This window comes from Lepidochelys kempii, chromosome 5, assembly GCF_965140265.1.
Source record: "Lepidochelys kempii isolate rLepKem1 chromosome 5, rLepKem1.hap2, whole genome shotgun sequence".
NCBI classification, from domain to species: Eukaryota; Metazoa; Chordata; order Testudines; family Cheloniidae; genus Lepidochelys; species Lepidochelys kempii.
This window is the reverse complement of record NC_133260.1, coordinates 38,078,427-38,101,130: the sequence shown is the minus strand read 5'-3', so window position 1 is coordinate 38,101,130 and position 22,704 is coordinate 38,078,427. Positions and strand designations below refer to the sequence as shown.

Below are 22,704 nucleotides of genomic sequence, written 5' to 3'. Positions count from 1 at the left end.
ACATCTCTGAAAATCAGACTAATTTAAGGAATAATATAACCCACATCATTTATGCTATAATTCAATCACATGATTCACATGATAAGCCACCAGAAGCTGGAGTGTTTAATCCACTTCCCTTGATGGAATTATAGCTTTATTTGTACAATTTTGATGTGTGGCAAGCATTACAGTACCTAGTAAAAAATATTACTCTGCATTGAAATTTTTTATTCCAGTCAGAAAACCCTTAGTAACCATCAATATTCTTGTAGACTACATGGAGAACACTTGCCACTGAAGATCTTCTATCACTCCTTTATTTGTAACTCTTAGAACAGTCTGCAGTGGCAAGTATGTGTTCATGTGTGTCAATCTTTCACAGTAATTTTATTTATATTTTGTTGCCCTGAAGCAGTATTTTAAGAATTTTATAATAGCATCTTTTGATTTAAAATCCAAATAGGTAGTTCTGCTCCCAAATGTTTTAAAAGTAGAATCTTATGTCAGTACTGGACTATAATAAGACCCCAAAAGTCTGCAGATTATAAAATTATCATCTTCCATGTATTATAAAACTAATTCTCCTTTCATTGGTTAACTAATGTGTGTGTTGACTTAAAATACAAATTAATTGGCATATATACACTGCAGAAATCTTAACAACAAAACATAATATGTGTTCCTGGTTGCAGTGTAATTTTCATTCTATGTTTGAAACTGGTCCCTTCCTAATTACAACATTACACAATATATATTGGATATATTTTCATGACACCAGTATAGACCAGGGCTAAGTATAATGCATTAATACAGGATGAGGATCTTGGGAAACCAGAGTTCCAATCCCATTTCAGATGTCTGTTTCTTCTTTGGTTTTGGGCAAGTCAATTAACTTTTCTATCTCAGTTTCCACATCTGTTACATGGAGAAAATGCTTTTTTACCTCCCATGAGTTCTCCAGTTATTTTTATAACACTTTGATGAAAGCCTAAGTATTATTATAGAAATTTGGAGTGCTTCTTAACATTAACTATATAGTATCACAAATATTAGATTCTCTCTTGGGTGATATAATATTGCAACACAACATTTCTGTGATAAATACCACATATTCAGTGAGCTGAATTAGCAGAACTGTAGCTCTTTCTGCGAGACCTTCCCTTTTTAAAGTATGTGTACATATTCCAGGCAATAGTGCCACTCAGTGCTCTCCTCTCCTTTTTTGCAGACAGCATTATATTCTACAGCAGTGGTTCTCAAACTTTAGCAATCTGAGGACCCCCATTTTGAGTTAAAATTTTCCATGGACCCTCAAACCCCATGCTCTGCCCCGGGCCCTGCCCCCACTCCACTCCTTCCCCACAAGGCCCCACCTCTGCCCCACTTCTTCTCGCCCCCTCCTCTTCCTTGCCCCTCCTCTTCCTTGCCTCTTTCCACCCTCCCCCAAGCGTGCCGGTCCCTGTTTCCCAGAGTGCAGGAGTCACTGGGATGGGGGTGGAGGAATTGATCAGTGCATCTGGCAGCCCTGGATGTGATTCTGCCTCCTTCCCCGAGCGTGCCCTGTCCCTGCTCCTCCCCCTCCTTCCCTCCCAGCACCACCTGCATGCTGCTGAACAGCTGTTCCCCCGCATGCAGGAGGCACTGGGAGGGAAGGGGAGGAGTTGATCAGTGGACCCTCTGCGGTACCTTCACAAACCCCAGGTGTCCACGGACCACAGTTTGAGAAACGCTGTTCTACAGCATTTTTAATCCCCCTGTTTATTGACTTTTTAAACTCAGGGTCTGTATTATCTGTTGGAGATAGGTAGGGAGTCAGTTCATTCAAACTCCATCAGGAAAGTCATGGGCAGTGCTATTGCTCCTCCTCTAACATCTATAATTCCCCTCTTACAAATAAGTCCCTACCCGTCTTCTCCCTGCACATATAATCTCTTCTCACTACAGTGAGTAAGAACCTGCCTAACCATCCAATAAATTATCTTCTAGGGTGGGACTCAGTTGTCTGCAAGTTCCATTCAGCATCAAAAGAATTGTCATGTGCTTTTCAATTGGCCTCAAACAAGTGGGACTGTGGTCAGTTGGTTCTGAAGATATGAAAACACACTGTTCCTGAATAAAGGAATTTACATGCTACATTGATAGTGGTAACTCTGTCCCCTTATACTTATGCGTTAAAATATGGGTTTTGCTTATATTATTATAAAATGTTACTTTATGCGGTAATGATACAAACAGGACTTTTGTACATTAATTTACAGTAAATCCAGTAATTTGACATATAAATGTTTCAATGTGCCTTGATTTTTAAGTCCTTGTGAGATTTGGAAAAACAAGCTTTTTCTGAAGTAAACTTTTAAATAGTTTCTACAGCTGTCCCACACTTCTTGTCTGGCCCTGACATGCGATTTTCAAAATCAGCGTGGACCTAACTCTGCTCCTACTGTAATGAGTGGGAATAGAAATGGGCTGATCCTGAGCACATCGGAAAATCCCACCCCTTTAATGGTGGTCCATATTAGAGGTAAGGATGATTCTGCTCGGTGGGTCTCGGACAGTTCACTAGGAATTAAGAGATACCAGCATTTGTGTTTGAAATCTCCCAAGAACAACTGAGAGCATTCCACGGCTACCTGGCTGTCCTATTCTCTTTGCTTCTTCATTAAATCCCTTTTCAGTGACCCAGCTCCAAGCATGAGTCTGTGGTGCCTGGTCATCATTTGCACAAGTTCTTCAGTTTCATGTGAACTAAAATTAGGCTATCTCTGTGATTCTTGAGCTGTCATTTGTCCTTGAAGTGCATCACGGTCGACTGAGACAATAGACATGAACAGCTTTGACTTAAGCAACAGGAATTTTTAAAAATACAAACAATCACAGCACACATTAGTATAGTAGTCCTTTATCTTATCACACAGAGTTTCTTACGTGTGCATTCCAATATAGAAGGGCATTCAGTCTTATATATAAATCAAAAACAAAACAAAAAAATCCTCAGTAGTGCCCACAAATTAATTGGGCTAACTATCATAGCACAAATATTTTCATTCATAGATTTTTATAGAATATTCCCATTTATAACTTTTTTATAGTATGGAGCATAGTATGCCTAAGATTGCCATGTATATCCTACACCATTATTCGTTATTTTATATACACTGGGATAACCCAGTATGTTCGAATTCTAGAAATAAGACAAAAAGAAAAGGAGGACTTGTGGCACCTTAGAGACTAACCAATTTATTAGAGCATAAGCTTTCGTGAGCTACAGCTCACTTCCTCAGATGCATATCGTGGAAACTGCAGCAGGCTTTATATATACACAGAGAATATGAAACAATACCTATTCCCACCCCACTGTCCTGCTGGTAATAGCTTATCTAAAGTGATTTCCAGCACAAATCCAGGTTTTCTCACCCTCCACCCCCCCACACAAATTCACTCTCCTGCTGGTGATAGCCCATCCAAAGTGACAACTCTTTACACAATGTGCATGACAATCAAGCTGGGCTATTTCCTGCATAAATCCAGGTTCTCACATCCCCCCCACCCCCATACACACACAAACTCACTCTCCTGCTGGTAATAGCTCATCCAAACTGACCACTCTTCAAGTTAAAATCCAAGTTAAACCAGAACATCTGGGGGGGGGGTAGGAAAAAACAAGAGGAAACAGGCTACCTTGCATAATGACTTAGCCACTCCAAGTCTCTATTTAAGCCTAAATTAATAGTATCCAATTTGCAAATGAATTCCAATTCAGCAGTTTCTCGCTGGAGTCTGGATTTGAAGTTTTTTTGTTTTAAGATAGCGACCTTCATGTCTGTGATCGCGTGACCAGAGAGATTGAAGTGTTCTCCGACTGGTTTATGAATGTTATAATTCTTGACATCTGATTTGTGTCCATTTATTCTTTTACGTAGAGACTGTCCAGTTTGACCAATGTACATGGCAGAGGGGCATTGCTGGCACATGATGGCATATATCACATTGGTGGATGTGCAGGTGAACGAGCCTCTGATAGTGTGGCTGATGTTATTAGGCCCTGTGATGGTGTCCCCTGAATAGATATGTGGGCACAGTTGGCAACGGGCTTTGTTGCAAGGATAAGTTCCTGGGTTAGTGGTTCTGTTGTGTGGTATGTGGTTGTTGGTGAGTATTTGCTTCAGGTTGCGGGGCTGTCTGTAGGCAAGGACTGGCCTGTCTCCCAAGATTTGTGAGAGTGTTGGGTCATCCTTTAGGATAGATTGTAGATCCTTAATAATGCGTTGGAGGGGTTTTAGTTGGGGGCTGAAGGTGACGGCTAGTGGCGTTCTGTTATTTTCTTTGTTAGGCCTGTCCTGTAGTAGGTAACTTCTGGGAACTCTTCTGGCTCTATCAATCTGTTTCTTTACTTCTGCAGGTGGGTATTGTAGTTGTAAGAAAGCTTGACAGAGATCTTGTAGGTGTTTGTCTCTGTCTGAGGGGTTGGAGCAAATGCGGTTGTATCGCAGAGCTTGGCTGTAGACGATGGATCGTGTGGTGTGGTCAGGGTGAAAGCTGGAGGCATGCAGGTAGGAATAGCGGTCAGTAGGTTTCCGGTATAGGGTGGTGTTTATGTGACCATTGTTTATTAGCACTGTAGTGTCCAGGAAGTGGATCTCTTGTGTGGACTGGACCAGGCTGAGGTTGGTGGTGGGATGGAAATTGTTGAAATCATGGTGGAATTCCTCAAGGGCTTCTTTTCCATGGGTCCAGATGATGAAGATGTCATCAATATAGCGCAAGTAGAGTAGGGGCTTTAGGGGACGAGAGCTGAGGAAGCGTTGTTCTAAATCAGCCATAAAAATGTTGGCATACTGTGGGGCCATGCGGGTACCCATAGCAGTGCCGCTGATCTGAAGGTATAGACAAGCCATTTACAACGCACACTTTGCTTCTCTACAAAAGAAAAAGGACACTAAACTTTCTAAACTACTACATGCTACAAGGGGCCACAGCAATGGTTCCCTCAACCCACCTAGCAATATTGTTAACCTATCCAACTATACTCTCAGCCCAGCAGAAGCAGCTGTTCTATCTCGGGGCCTCTCCTTCTGCCCCTCCACCCCCACGAACATGATACAGTTCTGTGGTGACCTAGAATCCTATTTTCGACGTCTCCGACTCAAGGAATATTTCCAAAATACCTCTGAACAGCATACTAATCCACAGAGGTCTCCCTACCAACACTACAGAAAGAGGGATTCTAGGTGGACTCCTCCTGAAGGTCGAAACAGCAGACTGGACTTCTACATAGAGTGCTTCCGCCGACGTGCACGGGCTGAAATTGTGGAAAAGCAGCATCACTTGCCCCATAACCTCAGCCATGCGGAACGCAATGCCATCCACAGCCTCAGAAACAACTCTGACATCATAATAAAAAAGGCTGACAAAGGAGGTGCTGTTGTCGTCATGAATAGGTCGGAATATGAACAAGAGGCTGCTCGGCAGCTCTCCAACACGAGTTTCTACAAGCCATTACCCTCTGATCCCACTGAGAGTTACCAAAAGCAACTACAGCATTTGCTCAAGAAACTTCCTGAAAAAGCACAAGATCAAATCCGCACAGACACACCCCTGGAACCCCGACCTGGGATATTCTATCTACTACCCAAGATCCATAAACCTGGAAATCCTGGGCGCCCCATCATCTCAGGCATTGGCACCCTGACAGCAGGATTGTCTGGCTATGTAGACTCCCTCCTCAGGCCCTACGCTACCAGCACTCCCAGCTACCTTCGAGACACCACTGACTTCCTGAGGAAACTACAATCCATCGGTGATCTTCCTGATAACACCATCCTGGCCACTATGGATGTAGAAGCCCTCTACACCAACATTCCACACAAAGATGGACTACAAGCCGTCAAGAACACTATCCCCGATAATATCACGGCTAACCTGGTGGCTGAACTTTGTGACTTTGTCCTTACCCATAACTATTTCACATTTGGGGACAATGTATACCTTCAGATCAGCGGCACTGCTATGGGTACCCGCATGGCCCCACAGTATGCCAACATTTTTATGGCTGATTTAGAACAACGCTTCCTCAGCTCTCGTCCCCTAAAGCCCCTACTCTACTTGCGCTATATTGATGACATCTTCATCATCTGGACCCATGGAAAAGAAGCCCTTGAGGAATTCCACCATGATTTCAACAATTTCCATCCCACCACCAACCTCAGCCTGGTCCAGTCCACACAAGAGATCCACTTCCTGGACACTACAGTGCTAATAAACAATGGTCACATAAACACCACCCTATACCGGAAACCTACTGACCGCTATTCCTACCTGCATGCCTCCAGCTTTCACCCTGACCACACCACACGATCCATCGTCTACAGCCAAGCTCTGCGATACAACCGCATTTGCTCCAACCCCTCAGACAGAGACAAACACCTACAAGATCTCTGTCAAGCTTTCTTACAACTACAATACCCACCTGCAGAAGTAAAGAAACAGATTGATAGAGCCAGAAGAGTTCCCAGAAGTTACCTACTACAGGACAGGCCTAACAAAGAAAATAACAGAACGCCACTAGCCGTCACCTTCAGCCCCCAACTAAAACCCCTCCAACGCATTATTAAGGATCTACAACCTATCCTAAAGGATGACCCAACACTCTCACAAATCTTGGGAGACAGGCCAGTCCTTGCCTACAGACAGCCCCGCAACCTGAAGCAAATACTCACCAACAACCACATACCACACAACAGAACCACTAACCCAGGAACTTATCCTTGCAACAAAGCCCGTTGCCAACTGTGCCCACATATCTATTCAGGGGACACCATCACAGGGCCTAATAACATCAGCCACACTATCAGAGGCTCGTTCACCTGCACATCCACCAATGTGATATATGCCATCATGTGCCAGCAATGCCCCTCTGCCATGTACATTGGTCAAACTGGACAGTCTCTACGTAAAAGAATAAATGGACACAAATCAGATGTCAAGAATTATAACATTCATAAACCAGTCGGAGAACACTTCAATCTCTCTGGTCACGCGATCACAGACATGAAGGTCGCTATCTTAAAACAAAAAAACTTCAAATCCAGACTCCAGCGAGAAACTGCTGAATTGGAATTCATTTGCAAATTGGATACTATTAATTTAGGCTTAAATAGAGACTTGGAGTGGCTAAGTCATTATGCAAGGTAGCCTGTTTCCTCTTGTTTTTTCCTACCCCCCCCCCCAGATGTTCTGGTTTAACTTGGATTTTAACTTGAAGAGTGGTCAGTTTGGATGAGCTATTACCAGCAGGAGAGTGAGTTTGTGTGTGTATGGGGGTGGGGGGGATGTGAGAACCTGGATTTATGCAGGAAATAGCCCAGCTTGATTGTCATGCACATTGTGTAAAGAGTTGTCACTTTGGATGGGCTATCACCAGCAGGAGAGTGAATTTGTGTGGGGGGGTGGAGGGTGAGAAAACCTGGATTTGTGCTGGAAATCACTTTAGATAAGCTATTACCAGCAGGACAGTGGGGTGGGAATAGGTATTGTTTCATATTCTCTGTGTATATATAAAGCCTGCTGCAGTTTCCACGATATGCATCTGAGGAAGTGAGCTGTAGCTCACGAAAGCTTATGCTCTAATAAATTGGTTAGTCTCTAAGGTGCCACAAGTCCTCCTTTTCTTTTTGCGAATACAGACTAACACGGCTGTTACTCTGAAACCAGAAATAAGACATTCACAACCCTTTCCAATTCTGCTATTTATATTTTCATTGATATAATCAGTGTGTCAAAGGAATGGTAACGTCTGCCCACCACAGTCTGAATTAGTTGCCAGTAAGCCAATGAATTCATAGAAAAACTTGCTGATTCTATATGTAAAACCTCTTAATAGCCTTGGCTTGAGGTACTTGAATGACTGCCACCGTCCTTCATAGCATTTAAAATCTGCCATGTTACCTTTCCTCTCCATCTTTTTGATTTGCCTAAATAATTTTGGGGCTAAGGTCTTCCCTGTTCAGGGATCCCCCTCTTCCCATTCTAGATCTCCCTTCCTGAGTGTATCATGATCAGTGCAACTGGAGTTAGAGAGGCCCTATTCCCTGCAGGGCCTGTTATTGACAGGACACTGGGGAACAGGGAATGGTTAAAGTTATGCTGAAAGCAATTCAGCCACATGCACAGAGCAGAGCACAGGGTTTAATAAAGTTTCACTTATTCAACTTAACCTGCATTCTGCTCCACTGTTTGCTACTGAAACATGGTGGCAGCATTGGAGCTGTGAGTTCTCTGCAGTGCAGCAGCTGGCAGCATGAGCCATGGAACTCAGTCCAAAGACCCTGGATTTTGCAAATACAAACCTAGACCAGCAATGGATCTGGTGGATGGAGGAATTCGGGCTGTTTGCAGAACTGAGTATTAGCAGGACGACAACAACAGGAAAGTAAAAGTGTTACTTTACCTTTTCAGGGAACAAGGCAGAGTTCAGCACCGCTCTGAAGCTCAGCACTGCCTCAATCTTCAAAGTAGTCCTCGGAGTATATTGCTCCCCAAAGAAAAATGAACTGTCAAGTGACTCAGGCTTTTCCCTAGAGATTAATCCAAAAGAGAGGAGTTAGACCCCTATGTTACTGCCTTATTCATGTTGGCTGCTACATGCAGTTTTGGGGCCTTAGACTCCCTGATTAGGGACAAGATAATCTGTGGCACTTGGAATCATCCTCTGCAGAAACAGCTGCTTCAGGAAGGTGATCTTACATTTGACAGATGCTTAGACATGGAATGTACAGCAGAAGCCTCAAAAGAAAGGATGAAAGCCATAGGAAACACAACAGCCCCTGAAGTGCATGGACTGAGTCAGCATCACAGGAAAGCAGGTGGGCAGGTTTCCATATCCATATTAAGATACTTTTATCGTGGGATGCAGCATGAGCAGGTAAAGGAGAAATGCCCCGCCCGCTCTTGGACAATACTGTGAGGAATGTGGGCAAGATGAACCATTGCAGCAGTGTGTGCCAGAGAAGAGGGAGGTCCCAGAAGGATTTAGTCAGATTGGTACATGAAGGGGATAGCACATTAGTCAGTGGTGATGTCATCATGACTCTCTCCTGGAGTTCATGAGCATATCAGGTTCAGGCTGTCAAGACAGGACTACTGCAAAGGATAATACCAACCTCCTTGTGTACGGCAGTGTTAATAAGGAAATGCTCTGTGTGCTTTCAGGTGGATAGTGGGACCTCCTGCAGTGTGATTATTCAGGGTGGATTGGGAGTTGAACATACCCATTAAAAAGAGCAGACACAGTGTAATAATTTACAATAGCTATACAATAAGACAATAAGGCAGCCAATTGGAAAATATGTCCTCATAGTAAATAACCCCCAAAATAACAGATGGTACCAACTTAAATTTGTGGTGGCAGTTAGTAAGCACCACACACCTGGGGAATACAGCCAGGTAAGCTATGAAGCTGATCAGACCGAATGAGACCATGACGGAAAATAACAAGCTTTTCTACAGCAATGTAGGGACAAGAACTTATAACTGAACCCAGAAAAAATGTAACTCAAACAGCATGAGAAGGTATATGTTAGACATCTACTCACAGCAGAGGGACTGAAAACAGATCCCAACAAGATTAAGGCAGTCAGCAACATGCCAGCTTCAGTGGTTGTAAAAGGGGTACAGCACTTCATAAGAATGAGAAATTTCGGTTCAAATACTGCCACACCTGGCTGCTGTAGCAGATGTCAGCTCACAAGGCAGGATGTTGAGTGGGACTGGGCAGCTTCCCAGCAGCAAATATTTGACATTCTGAAACAAATGATAACGGATGCCTGTCCTGCAGTACTACAAGTGAAGAGAGCCACTGACACTCCAGTGTGGTATACTGGAGAAAGGACTGGGTATAGCTCTTTTGCAGCAGTAGCCAGTTGCTTATGCCAGCAGAGCCCTATCAGAGATTTAAGAGGGGTACACCAAAATAGAGAGTTTCTGGCTGTGGTATTTGGAGTGGAGTAATTCCATCAGTACATCTACGGCCACCCGGGGTAGTGCAATCAGACCACATAACCCTAGAGACAATCATGACAAAACCCTTTCTTAGAGCTCCAGGAAGATTTCAGCACATGTTGATGTAGCTCCACTGCTAACAGGTAGGATTGTCCAAGAGGATTACCAGTGCTAGCTGACACCCTGAGCTGGGCATATATAGCCATCATCAAAGAGCTGGGGGAAGGGGATTAGGACATAGTGCAGCATGTTAGTGGATTCAGTAACCCAGTTTTTATAACAAAGCTGATAGAAATCAAAGAGCTTATGGAAAAGTACATCCAGCTGCAAGCAGTCGAGAGCAATAGAAGGAGAAGCCAAGTACTGGTAAGAGTGTGAACCATATTTTCAAATTAAAGATGAGCTTAATATGCAGGATGGAATCATAGAGAACAGAGAGCTCTGCATCATTATGTAAGGATATCTTGCGAAAAATACATGCCTCACATCTGGGCATTGACAGCTGTTTTAGGCTTAAAAGTGTGTATACTCACCAGGAATGAATACACAATTCCACTACTTGATTGAAGTGTGTGACATCTGCTGGTCATGTGATAAGCAGTAGAAAGGGACTCCATTACATGAGGTGCCACCTGACCATGGGAAAAGGTAGGGACAGACTTATTTACCTTCAAGGGAAAGCAGCACTTGATTACAGTGGACTTACTATTCAAAGATATGGAAAGTCAATGCCCTGCTTGGTACAAGAAACAAGACAGTGATTCTTGTATGAGATAGCATTCCAGACACTATATTAACAAACAGTGGACCCCAATCTTACCTTGGAAGAATTCAAGGAATTTGCAAGCAATTGGGAGCTTGATCACCATAGGTCGTCCCCAGCATTACCACAGAGTAATGGTAAAGTGGAATCAGCTGTGCAAACTGCTAAGAGACTGTTACACAAGGCTGTTTCTTCGATTCACACCCCTTTTTACCATTTTTGGAACACAGGAATACCTCATCACAGGGATGCCAAAACAGTCCAGCATGGGCACTGATGGGATGAGGACTAAATTCTGTACCAGTAAGGGGGAGACCTGTGATCACCAAAAGGATGGAGACATCACTGAGAGGAGATGGTCAACAATCAGAGAAAGCAGGCACTAAAGTATGACAGGTCAGCCTGGAGACAGGCACTCCTGTAAGTATCCAGTCATTAGCGAGACATCAGAAGAAGTGGACTAAAGGAGCTGTGAGGAGTGCAGTGGCACCCAGGTTCTACGAGGTGGACTACGCAGAAGGAACAAGTAATCCAAAGGAACAGGAGACACTTACAAGCCAACAGACACGACACCTAGAGAGAGGCTACAGAGATCATCACAGAATGGAGAGACAAAGAGCCATCCATAGGCCAACCCCACAAGGGAAGGAGGAGACTCCACAAAGAGATAGGTTACAGGGAGACAGAGAGAGGTCACTCTCGGTATGGTCACCAGTTGAGGAGACCATATTATCTGAAAGACCAATTAATCAGCTCAGTCTGTGGTAAAGACAAGACTCCAACTTGGCCGTGTGCTAGTAACCTCTGGAGGAAGGGAAACAAGGTGGTGGTATGGGCATCAATTATTTATTTTTAATGTTTATATTCAAATGTTTGTAAAATAGAGAAGACGCATCATAAGTGAACCTGGAGTCAGAGGGCCCATGGTCCCCGCTGGGGCCATTATTGATGGGACACCATGGGTAGTTGGAATTAGATGGGAAGTAACTCGGCCAGCTGGACAGAGCAGTGGACTCGGTGTAATAAAGTTATACTTGTTCAACTTAGCCTGCATTCAGCTTCACTCTTTGCTAATGAAACACTGAGGATATCTTTCACATACTCGGGATGGTAGCTATCTTTAAGTTTTAATGAATGGCCCGTCTCTTCAGGGTGGTACATTTTTGACCATTTTGACCTCTCTCTTCTCACTGTCTGTGATTAGTATTTTAATCTACCAGTGAGAATTCCCATGCTAGTTTTATCTTATATTTAGCCCTCCATATGATCTGCTTCCAGTGCAGATGCATTCCTTTTACTTTCTGAGCATACAACGCATTATTAAGGATCTACAACCTATCCTAAAGGATGACCCAACACTCTCACAAATCTTGGGAGACAGGCCAGTCCTTGCCTACAGACAGCCCCGCAACCTGAAGCAAATACTCACCAACAACCACATACCACACAACAGAACCACTAACCCAGGAACTTATCCTTGCAACAAAGCCCGTTGCCAACTGTGCCCACATATCTATTCAGGGGACACCATCACAGGGCCTAATAACATCAGCCACACTATCAGAGGCTCGTTCACCTGCACATCCACCAATGTGATATATGCCATCATGTGCCAGCAATGCCCCTCTGCCATGTACATTGGTCAAACTGTACAGTCTCTACGTAAAAGAATAAATGGACACAAATCAGATGTCAAGAATTATAACATTCATAAACCAGTCGGAGAACACTTCAATCTCTCTGGTCACGCGATCACAGACATGAAGGTCGCTATCTTAAAACAAAAAAACTTCAAATCCAGACTCCAGCGAGAAACTGCTGAATTGGAATTCATTTGCAAATTGGATACTATTAATTTAGGCTTAAATAGAGACTTGGAGTGGCTAAGTCATTATGCAAGGTAGCCTGTTTCCTCTTGTTTTTTCCTACCCCCCCCCCCCAGATGTTCTGGTTTAACTTGGATTTTAACTTGAAGAGTGGTCAGTTTGGATGAGCTATTACCAGCAGGAGAGTGAGTTTGTGTGTGTATGGGGGTGGGGGGGATGTGAGAACCTGGATTTATGCAGGAAATAGCCCAGCTTAATTGTCATGCACATTGTGTAAAGAGTTATCACTTTGGATGGGCTATCACCAGCAGGAGAGTGAATTTGTGGGGGGGGGTGGAGGGTGAAAAAACCTGGATTTGTGCTGGAAATCACTTTAGATAAGCTATTACCAGCAGGACAGTGGGGTGGGAATAGGTATTGTTTCATATTCTCTGTGTATATATAAAGCCTGCTGCAGTTTCCACGATATGCATCTGAAGAAGTGAGCTGTAGCTCACGAAAGCTTATGCTCTAATAAATTGGTTAGTCTCTAAGGTGCCACAAGTCCTCCTTTTCTTTTTGCTAATATTTTGTTGTCTGACTTTTGCAATGATGATCAGTTTGCAGAGCTCTCTTTGTAGTTAGCCTCCATTAAAATGTCATTATTTAATTACAGTTACCCCACAGCAATATATGAGATGCCACAAATTCCTAATGCTTATTAGGCCAAATCTTATTTATATTTATGCCAAATATGATTGTTTTACCTGTCTTACTGTTTGTCATTTAAAAAAAACCTCTTTGCTGCAGGCTGTTGTAGAGCTAAACTCAAGTAGTTCACAATGTTTTTATTTCTTTTTATTGTTTCTACAGTCCCATAGCGATACATGGCACTTTACAGTCATTGCTGGGAGGAAGTTAGGTCCAGGTCCACAAAGGGATTTAGTCACCTAGATCTTGGATTTATGCACTACTGCGATCCACAATACCCTTAATACTGTAGGTGCCTAAACTCACTCAGCACCTATATTTTCACTGTAAAAGTGCTCTGGGTGAATACATTTATGGGTTTGGTCAGGAATACAGCTGCCTCAGGCAGGCACTCAGATGCCTATCTCATAGCCCCAGTGTGATCCTCAAATCCAGGTGAAGGTGGGAGTGGGGTATGCCTATCTTGGCTGCAGGGCCTGATTCAGTAGGTGTACTCTGAGCACACCTAACTCCACCCACAAGCAGACAGAGCGGGGGGAGAGGAAGATGAGGAGAACCTCCCTCTTTAGCCCCAGTGGTGAGGACTAGAGTTCACCTGGGATGTGGGAGATCCTAGTTCAATTCCCTTATCTGCCTGATTAGGAAAAAGGATTTGAACAGGGCTCTCCCACCTCTCAGGTAAGTGCTCTACCCACGGGACTACAGAGTAATTCTTGCTTCATCTCTGGCCCAGTTAATATATAATTATTTAATACAAAGGGGAAAGGTTTCCATAGGAGAGATTGAGAAAGACCCACATCAGAATATTCCTTAGTCTAGTGATTAGAGCATCCACCAGAGACATATGAGACCCCCGTTCAAATCCTTTCTCCTCATCTTGCAGAGGGGGAAATTGAACTGGAGTCTCCCTCATACCAGGGAAGTACCCTAACCACTGGGTTAAAGGTTATAAGAGGAGAGACCAGCTCTGTTTTGTTAGGAGGAACGCTAGCACCTAAGCTGTTCTTGCAAGAAGTACCTTTAGGCACCTAAGTTGTCTGACTCCAGGAGAGGGTTCCTGGTTGTGGGTCACAAGCAATGATAGGTGCCTAGCTCCCTGTCATGTATTCATAAACTAATAATTCCATCCTGAGATGGTACTTTAAGACTACAAAATGGATGCCCTCTGTGGGGGGAGAGATAGCTCAGTGGTTTGAGCATTGGCCTGCTAAACCCAGGGTTGTAACTTCAATCCTTGAGGGGGCCATTTGGGATCTGGGGCAAAAATTGGGGATTGGCCTTGCTTTGAGCAGGGGGTTGGACTAGATGACCTTCTGAGGTCCCTTCCAACCCTGATATTCTATGATCTATGAATATAAGTTTAGTTTGTGTTCTTAGTTCCTGTTTCAATAATATCAAGAAATATAAACTGAACAGTTCCTTGGCTTTAATAAAATATTCACAAATGCATGCCAGACTGTTTATATCTGCCTTCATACAAGCCAATCTCTGCTAACTGGTGAGTAAATATTTGATTTTAGCCATGTAATTCCCAATGCTAGTTTATTTGGAGCTGTCCAACTAAACCATCATGCACTGTTTGAAAACTGAGGAGATAACTCTTGATTAGACAAGCCAGGCACTAAGTCATAGAAATTAATCTAAGTAACTGACTACACTTTAACAGAAACCCAGTCTGTATTTAACTGTTTCCTTCAAAGCATCTCAATTTTCAATATTATCTTATAAGTAAGTCTTTCATTTTTAAAGTTTATATTTTATTACTGCCCAAACAAATAGGTTCCAGGCAACTGTAATAGATGACCTTCTCTCTCTCTCTCTCCCTCTCTCTGTTTCTCTCACTCTCAAACTGCTATTCCATTCAACAGCACTGTATGCAGTAGGGGAGAATATGCATTCTACAGAAGACTTCTGGAAAACTTTAAAGACTAGGAATCAGCAGTTACACTGCACAGTAGGGGTCCCAGATACAAAGAGGTCATGCAGGAGGCCACACATTTTCTGCAAATTGAGCAGCAGTGACCTTAACAGCGCACTCCTGCTCTCTCTGCTACTGCACAAAGAGGCATGTGGGGATGGAGTCCTGCTTTAGGTGAAATAGGATAAAGGCAGTGGATGCACCATTATGTGGACCCTGTGGCCAAAACCTTATTCAAGGAGGAGCATAGAGACAATGGACAATCCTGCAGCTTTGAGTTTCAGTAAGAGATGCAGAATGGTTTCACTGGCACTCCACAGTCTGAGGGGAGCATTTTAATGTTTCGTGGAATTGTATAAATTTAGTCCCCAGTTCTTGGAGGGGCTTTAGCCCAGTGAGTGATACACTGCCTTGTGTTTGACAGATAAGTGGGAGCAGGGGACTGCATCCCTCTCATTCTATAGAGTCTCAAGGAGGGCAGACAAAGTGAATAGATTCTACATAAGTGTTTATATACAGTGCTGGGTATGCTAGTACCCTTGAAGCAGAAGGATTGTGCAGTCTTGAGGCGCTTCCTGGGGACTGTACTAATGGGAAAAAGCATGACTATACAACAGCTTATTTTAGGTCTTTATACCAGTCATTTGTAAGTCATAGCATCCACATTCATCATAACTCCATGCAGTGGAATTATTGTCATTGACTACATGTGCCAGCCAGAAACATTTATGGGGTGGTTAATTGATGAAAAATTATTTTTTCTAATTTGAGAATTTATTAATATATTCTTTTTAAATGTAAACATTAAAACTTTTTAATCAGTTTGATTTTGGGACGTATAAGGAAATTTCACAAGAAGAAAATATTGTTGTCTGAATTTTTTTTCATAAAAATTTGTTCTTAAATCAAACTTGTATCACATTGTTCTTTCTTGGAATAATAAAGAATAGGCTCCCTTCTCAATATCAGTAGGGACCTTTAAATCCAAACCTGGCTGTAATATCACTTGATGTGCTTTTGAATCAACGAAGATCATTTGCAGGGCCAGAATCCCAGTATTAAGCAAAATGCAAACAACTGTTGCAGTTTCAAATCTCTGTAAGACATCGACGATCTCTGCCAGGAAATATGTTTCATAATATAAACTTCTATCAAAAGTTTTGCTAATCACTGCATGTAATGGTTTGTTTTACCTCTTATGAAATGGTACATCAGGTTTCTCAGATACATAGCTATTTTTTATCCAAAAGACTGCCAACAAATAGTAACTTGATTTGACCTTTTGTCCATTTCCTTTGTGTTCTTTGAGTGCCTGGGAGACGCTTATATTATCAGTGAAATTCACAAACCACTGGGAAATAAACCCTAGGAAAGACAGGAATCAATCCCAGGGTAAACTTCAGAAGATGTTAATCTGCGGTTTTGTGTGTTCTGAAGCTTTTTGTCCCTTCAGTTACTTTAATATGCATGAACATATTGTAGTTTGTAATGATATAGGTGGTCACTGTACATGTCACTATAATAATGACAGTAATTGTATTTGAAATTAAGGCTTATCTTTTCTTTGCAGTAATCTTAATTGAAGTAGCTTATTTCTTTGACCTCATGAGGCTGGTTGTGTCAATGGGTTTAGTGTAATATTGGGAGAAGGAGCAGAAGGAGAAAATGTAACTAATAATCAGCATGTTCGTTCAGGTGCTTTTCTTCTGTTTCAAATTCTGTGCTTTTATTAGGATGGTTCATGTGATCAGTTTTTAAAATAGAATGAGAGAATGTAGTATACCTGGCAATATGCTACATTATTGAGGTTGGAATAACAACAATATAGCTTGTCCCTGGTCTTGATTCCCAGGAGAAAAATTATCACTTTCAGTTAGTGTTCATATTCAATATTATTATAATTCAATCAGATTTTATAATAATTTACTAATAATTCAAATCCTAATTAATACCATGATTCTGACAATACATAATAGCTTTAGATATCAAGAGAATTGCTCAGCAATCTGCCATTGTTTGGGGCTCATGTTGCAAAGAGATGCTGTTTAACAAGAATTGAATTAAATGGGGTATTATTTAAACTGCTCTAAAATATATGGATTTTATTACATAAAGACAAAAAGCTATCACTTCACCTGCCAAGACCTGATGCACAAGTCCTATTTCAAAGGAAGAGGAGAATTATGATCAGATTGACTATCTGTAGTACATTTCTTAATATATCACAAGTAAATGGGTCTTCTCTAGAGCAGAGTATATTCAGTTATGTTTATGATCTTTGTGAATGGAGTGTATTCCAGTATTCTGCTACCATGCAAATAGTTTTAATATATTTGATCATATAAGTGACAAAGTAATTTATCCTTAAGAACCAATTTTTCTCCAGTTCCCATTGGAGCCCTCAGTATCCCTCCATTTTCACCAAATTTAACACCTTACCACATACACACTCATAATTCATTCCTTCTCCATCACTCTCCTTGTGGACGAGGAATGCTGGACTGGATTACATTCAGAGATTACTGTACTGTTCTTTAATTAGCTAGAAACCTATCTGTTAAGTGATACTGAACAATTTGTACCATATTCAACCTTTGAGCGAGGCAACTCTCCTGACTTCATTGGAGTTTCCTCCATCTATGTCAGAACTGAATTTGGCTTATTGTTTCTGACGTGCTCCTATCCCATATTGTCCCAGGAAGTGAGACTCCAATTTATCAATCAAACTAGAGTCTTCTGTTATGTCCTGGTTGAACACTGCTACTACTGCTAGACTGAGCTGATCAGGGTTTACCTTTTAAAACTACTTTGGGCTTGAGAGTAAGGAAAAAAAGACATTTCAATGCTTAAATATAACAGTGATTGCCACTGTAAAACTTCAGAATATTTCTGGTGCATAGCTAACAGTAAACTGAGTTTTCTTGTCAAAGTCATTCACTGTAACTCAGTAAGACAAACAATGCAGTCTTCTGGAGGGAAAACCTGCCAAGACATCTGAAAATGATCTGCCAATATGAGACTCATTCTCTTAGAGTGGCTGCTCTCTCACAGATGATTCAGCCCTTTCAGAAAAGCTGCTTAATAGTATAAACTGATACCCATGAGAAACTGTGAGGAGAAAAGAGAAGTTTGAATAGAATTAGTAAGAATGTAACAGGGTGGCAATTTAGGGGCCGGATGACATGTTTTTCCTATTATATTTTTTTCCTTTGATACATTCGTCTTTACTAGATATTTTATGTTGCTGTATGTTCTTTATCTTTCTGATATCAATCTAAACATATTGGAAGTAGGATATCAATCTAAACATATTACTGTTTGGTGTTATATTTTGAACAAAGTATATCTGTTGTTACAGGTTTGGAGTTTTGGTTTTAGAAACTGTTAGAGAGTTAGCTGTTTCTGTATTTTACCTAATGTATTTTCTCTGTAGTTTTCAGTACCATGTGTATTTGCTTTTTAATGAGTGCTATAATTATCAACAGATTTACTATGAGAGTTTCTTGCTTTACTAATGAGATAAGAGCTCTGAATATAGCAAGTATTCATGCAAAGGGCAAGTGTCGTGCAGCAGGGAATCCTGGTTATCCCTTCTAGCCCATGCTCTCAGCCAGTCTCATCTCTACCAAAGCACACCATGAGAAAACAATATTCCCTTACAGAGTTACAAGTGCTCCATGACTGGGGCAGGGCACTTCAGCACAACTGCCTGGCTTCCTGGCTGAATCATATATATTTTTAGACTCTTTTGGCACTATCCTTGCAAATGGCCTTTCTCTGGGATCCCTTGGGGGTCTCTATCCCTCGTTTATCTCCAAGAAACAAGATGAGATATCGTTTTTTGAAGTCCTACAGGTATCTGTTTTAGCCCTGCTGGGGTAGCTGTTGATAATTCAGTGTGACTGCAGCTCTTTAATGTTCTGCCTCAAATTTGTGGTGTGTAGAAATCTGTTACCCTGTTGTATTTACTATAGCTCACACTATTTCATAGACCTTTATAAGGGTTTTTCTCAGTATGTATTTTAGGAAAATATTGAATGTATTATATATAGTAATATCATAACAAATTATTGGAAATGGCAACCTTAAAGATGCATTTGTTTTCAACATATCTTTGCATATTATCCTCTAAGCCTGGATTAACATAGGTACTCTATAAAATGAATGTAACACAAATAAGTAATGCCAAATCTGAATTAACATTTAATGTTGAGGAAGGCTTTTGCAGATTGGTAATACCAGAAATTAGCAGAGCAACCAGAATTAGCAAACCAGGTTTGTTAAATATTGTAGTATGCAAGAACATAGAAAAAAAATAATCCAGGAAAAAAAATTGCTTCAAATTTTGTCTTAGGTGTCACTATTAGAAAGCTGTTTATTTACACAGACTTCTTTTATACTGCTTTCTGAAATTAAAATTAAACTTATTGCTGCCAGGTTAGCATCTATCCACAATATTTATCTATATCTATATCTTTTAAATTATAAACTTAATATTGTCAAAGTCTACAATTTTGTTGTAGAATGGAAAAAGTGCTGTCAGTTGTGTTATAGGATATAATTAAGGACCTGTTGTACATCTCCTTCTGAGTAAGATGTACTTTTTGTATCCACTGATTCAATATCCACATTTATTTATTGTCACTTTTGTACAGTGAAATTGCCTAAGAGGCTGAGTGCTTTACATAACAATAACAACAACAGGCAGTTAACAAAAATATACAATACCAACAAAACTAACCATGTAAGGTGGTAAACATCTCTCAACATTTTCCCATGCAAAAGCTACATCATTCATGTACAAGGAGTTGCCTAATTGCCATATAAAATATTAAAATATAAACCTCAGTTTGAGTGTAGAACAAATCTTGGTCTTTTTGATGGTAAATATTAAATATAATGGCTAAAATGGTAAAACAAAGAGGAAATGAAGTGATAAAGTCAGCTTATTTGACTGCATCACTAACAAGCTTATTCTTGCTTTGCTGTACTTATGCTTAGAATAGTGGCTGTATGAAAATATCTGTTAATCTTATAGATTTATGCTTCTGCTTAAAAATACCCACAACTAGAACATATTTGTGTTCTTTTTAAAGTGGTGATTGCAAACAGAAGAAAAACACCTTCTGAATAGGTTTAAAAAAAACCCTTAAATTATTTTTTACCCAGTATGTGTGATGATTCCAACTTCCATATAAAGCTGTTTTCAGAAAGCATGCTGACGAGTGGTCTGATTTATGAAGAGCATATTTCAGTACTGTAGTTAAGTAATGCAAGTTTTAACTACTGTCCATTTAATAGATTTTGCAACCATAAATCAGCCTTAAAAGTGAAAGACTTCTTTTCACTTAGAATACCAAACTAACCTAAATCTTACTTGAGCTCTACAGATAACAACAGATGATGTCTTACAAGACTTACCATCATAAGTAGAATTGTTTTTCTGGAGATTTTCGGAATTGTCAGGAGCTAGCAGAATGAAGATAAGTGATCATAAATGAGGGAGAGTTTTGTTTTTACTTAAGTCATATTTTGTTTTTATAATTTAAGATAACCATAACTTGTGATTGGAAAGAGGATTCAGAAGCCCTAATATTTGTATAGTCTTGCATATTACCATATAATTGCTACAGCTGCATTCACACTGTAGGTTATATTTGGAAGAATACTACAGAATTTTATAGTATACAGTCCATGTGTAATTTAATAACCTTGTTTTTGTCAACTCACAGTTCTGCTAATGTCACTGAAATATCTGATGTCAGTGTGCATGGGCTTCTAAAAATTAACACATGACAATAACACATCTAAGTTTTCAATGAAAAATGTTGTTTAGCAAACCCTGTTTTTTCTACTTTCCAATTTTACTTTTACTTTAGAATAAACTATGATTTTAAAATTGCAGTTACTATTTTTTGGACAAGAATGTAATATTTTCATATTAGCACATTCGGAACTATTGAATCTGTTGACTTAGTGACCAGTTCTTCTCTTACATACAGTGTGTTCTCCATATGTCTAATTTTAAAGCCATTTATGATATATTTACGATTTATGACCTGAAAATCAAAAACAAATCCTATAAGAAGTGAGAACATGGACGAATTGCTGAGGATGAGTACAAAAGAATAGCACAAGCATGTAGGAACAAAATCAGAAAGGCTAAAGCACAAAGTGAGTTACATCTAGCAAAGGACATTAAAGGCAATAGGAAGAGGTTCTTGCAGTACATTAAGACCAAGAGGAAGATGAAGCAAAGTGTAGGTCATCTTCTCAGTGAGGAAGGAGAGCTAATAACAGATGACAGCAAGAAGGCTGACATGTTTAATGCCTATTTTTCATCACTCTTCACTAAAAAGGTTAATGGTGCCCAGATATTTAACACAATTAATATTAACAACATGGAAGAAGAAATACAAGCCAAAACAGGGAAAGAACAGATTAAAGAATATGTGGATTATTATTAGTTACATGTATTCAAGTTGGGAGGACCTGATGAAATCATCCTCGGGTACTTAAGAAACTACTCAAACAATCTTGGAACCATTAGCAATTATCTTTGAGAACTCATGGAGGAAGGGTAAGGTCCCAGAGGACAGGAAAAGGCAAACTGGGGTTCCGTTCACCGAGGCCAGCAGCGGGCTGAGCGGGGCCTGTGGCCGGGACCCCGGCTGGCAAGGGACCGGCAGCCAGAACCCCACACCAGCAGTGGGCTGAGCGGGGCCAGCAGCCGGGACCCCAGAGCAGCTCAGCCAGGGTCCCAGCTGCCGGCCCCGCTCAGCCCGCTGCTGGTCTGGGATCCCGGCCCTGCCCAAACAGAGTAGGTATCTACCTTCTCCCTGGTTCTAGCCATTCTCTTCCTCTCTCTGCACTGAGATGAGGGTGGGAGTGTGCTGAGAACAGGGCTGGGGGTGAGGGAGCAGGCTGGGGGTTGGGGTGCAGGGTCTGGTCAGGAGCTAGAATGAGGGAGGGGGCTCAGGGTTGGGGCAGGAGGTTTGGGCATGGAGCGCTTACCTGGGCAGCTCCCATGTGGTGCGAGGGGTGCAGATGGGAATGTGTGTGTGTGTGTGCAGGAGCTCCCGTTTGGTGCTCAGGGTGGGAGTGGGGATGTGGTGGGTGCAAGAGTCAGGGCATGGGATGCGGGGGGGTCTGGGTATGTGTGGGGAGTGCCGGAGTCAGGGCTGGGGTTGTGGGGGGGTGCAGGGATCAGGGCACAGGGCACGGTGTGTGTGTGAGGAGGATTCAGGGGTGAGGGCAGAGGGCTGGGCTGTGTGAGGGGGGTTCAGGGTAGAGGTGTGGGGGGTTCAGGGGTGAGGGAAGAGGGCTGGGGTCGTGGGGGTGCTCCCAGCCCCCTGCCCTGAGTGGCTCACTGCAGAGGGCTGGAGGGGATATGCCCTGATTCCACCCCCTTCCCCAAGGTCCCCGAAGCAGAGCGTGCTGCGGCTCCGCTTTTACCTCTCCCGCTCTGTAGCAAGGGCCATCAGCTGATTTGCGGCAGGGAGGGAGCAGAGGAGGGGCAGGAACCCAGC

At 41.8% G+C, this 22,704-nt stretch overlaps 1 protein-coding gene across 9 annotated transcripts in view; it reads left to right on the top strand.

Annotated features, from left to right (window-relative positions):
• PDE4D (phosphodiesterase 4D) overlaps positions 1-22,704 on the top strand; it is a 769,499-nt gene that overhangs the window by 447,777 nt on the left and 299,018 nt on the right. Inside the window, exon 1 of one of the 9 annotated variants that reach the window (XM_073343998.1) lies at positions 8,263-8,843. The exons of the other annotated variants lie outside the window; for them this stretch is intronic. The gene's annotated coding sequence lies outside the window, so the exon portion shown is untranslated. Of the gene's footprint in view, positions 1-8,262; positions 8,844-22,704 lie in introns of those variants that run through there. 9 annotated transcript variants of the gene reach the window in all.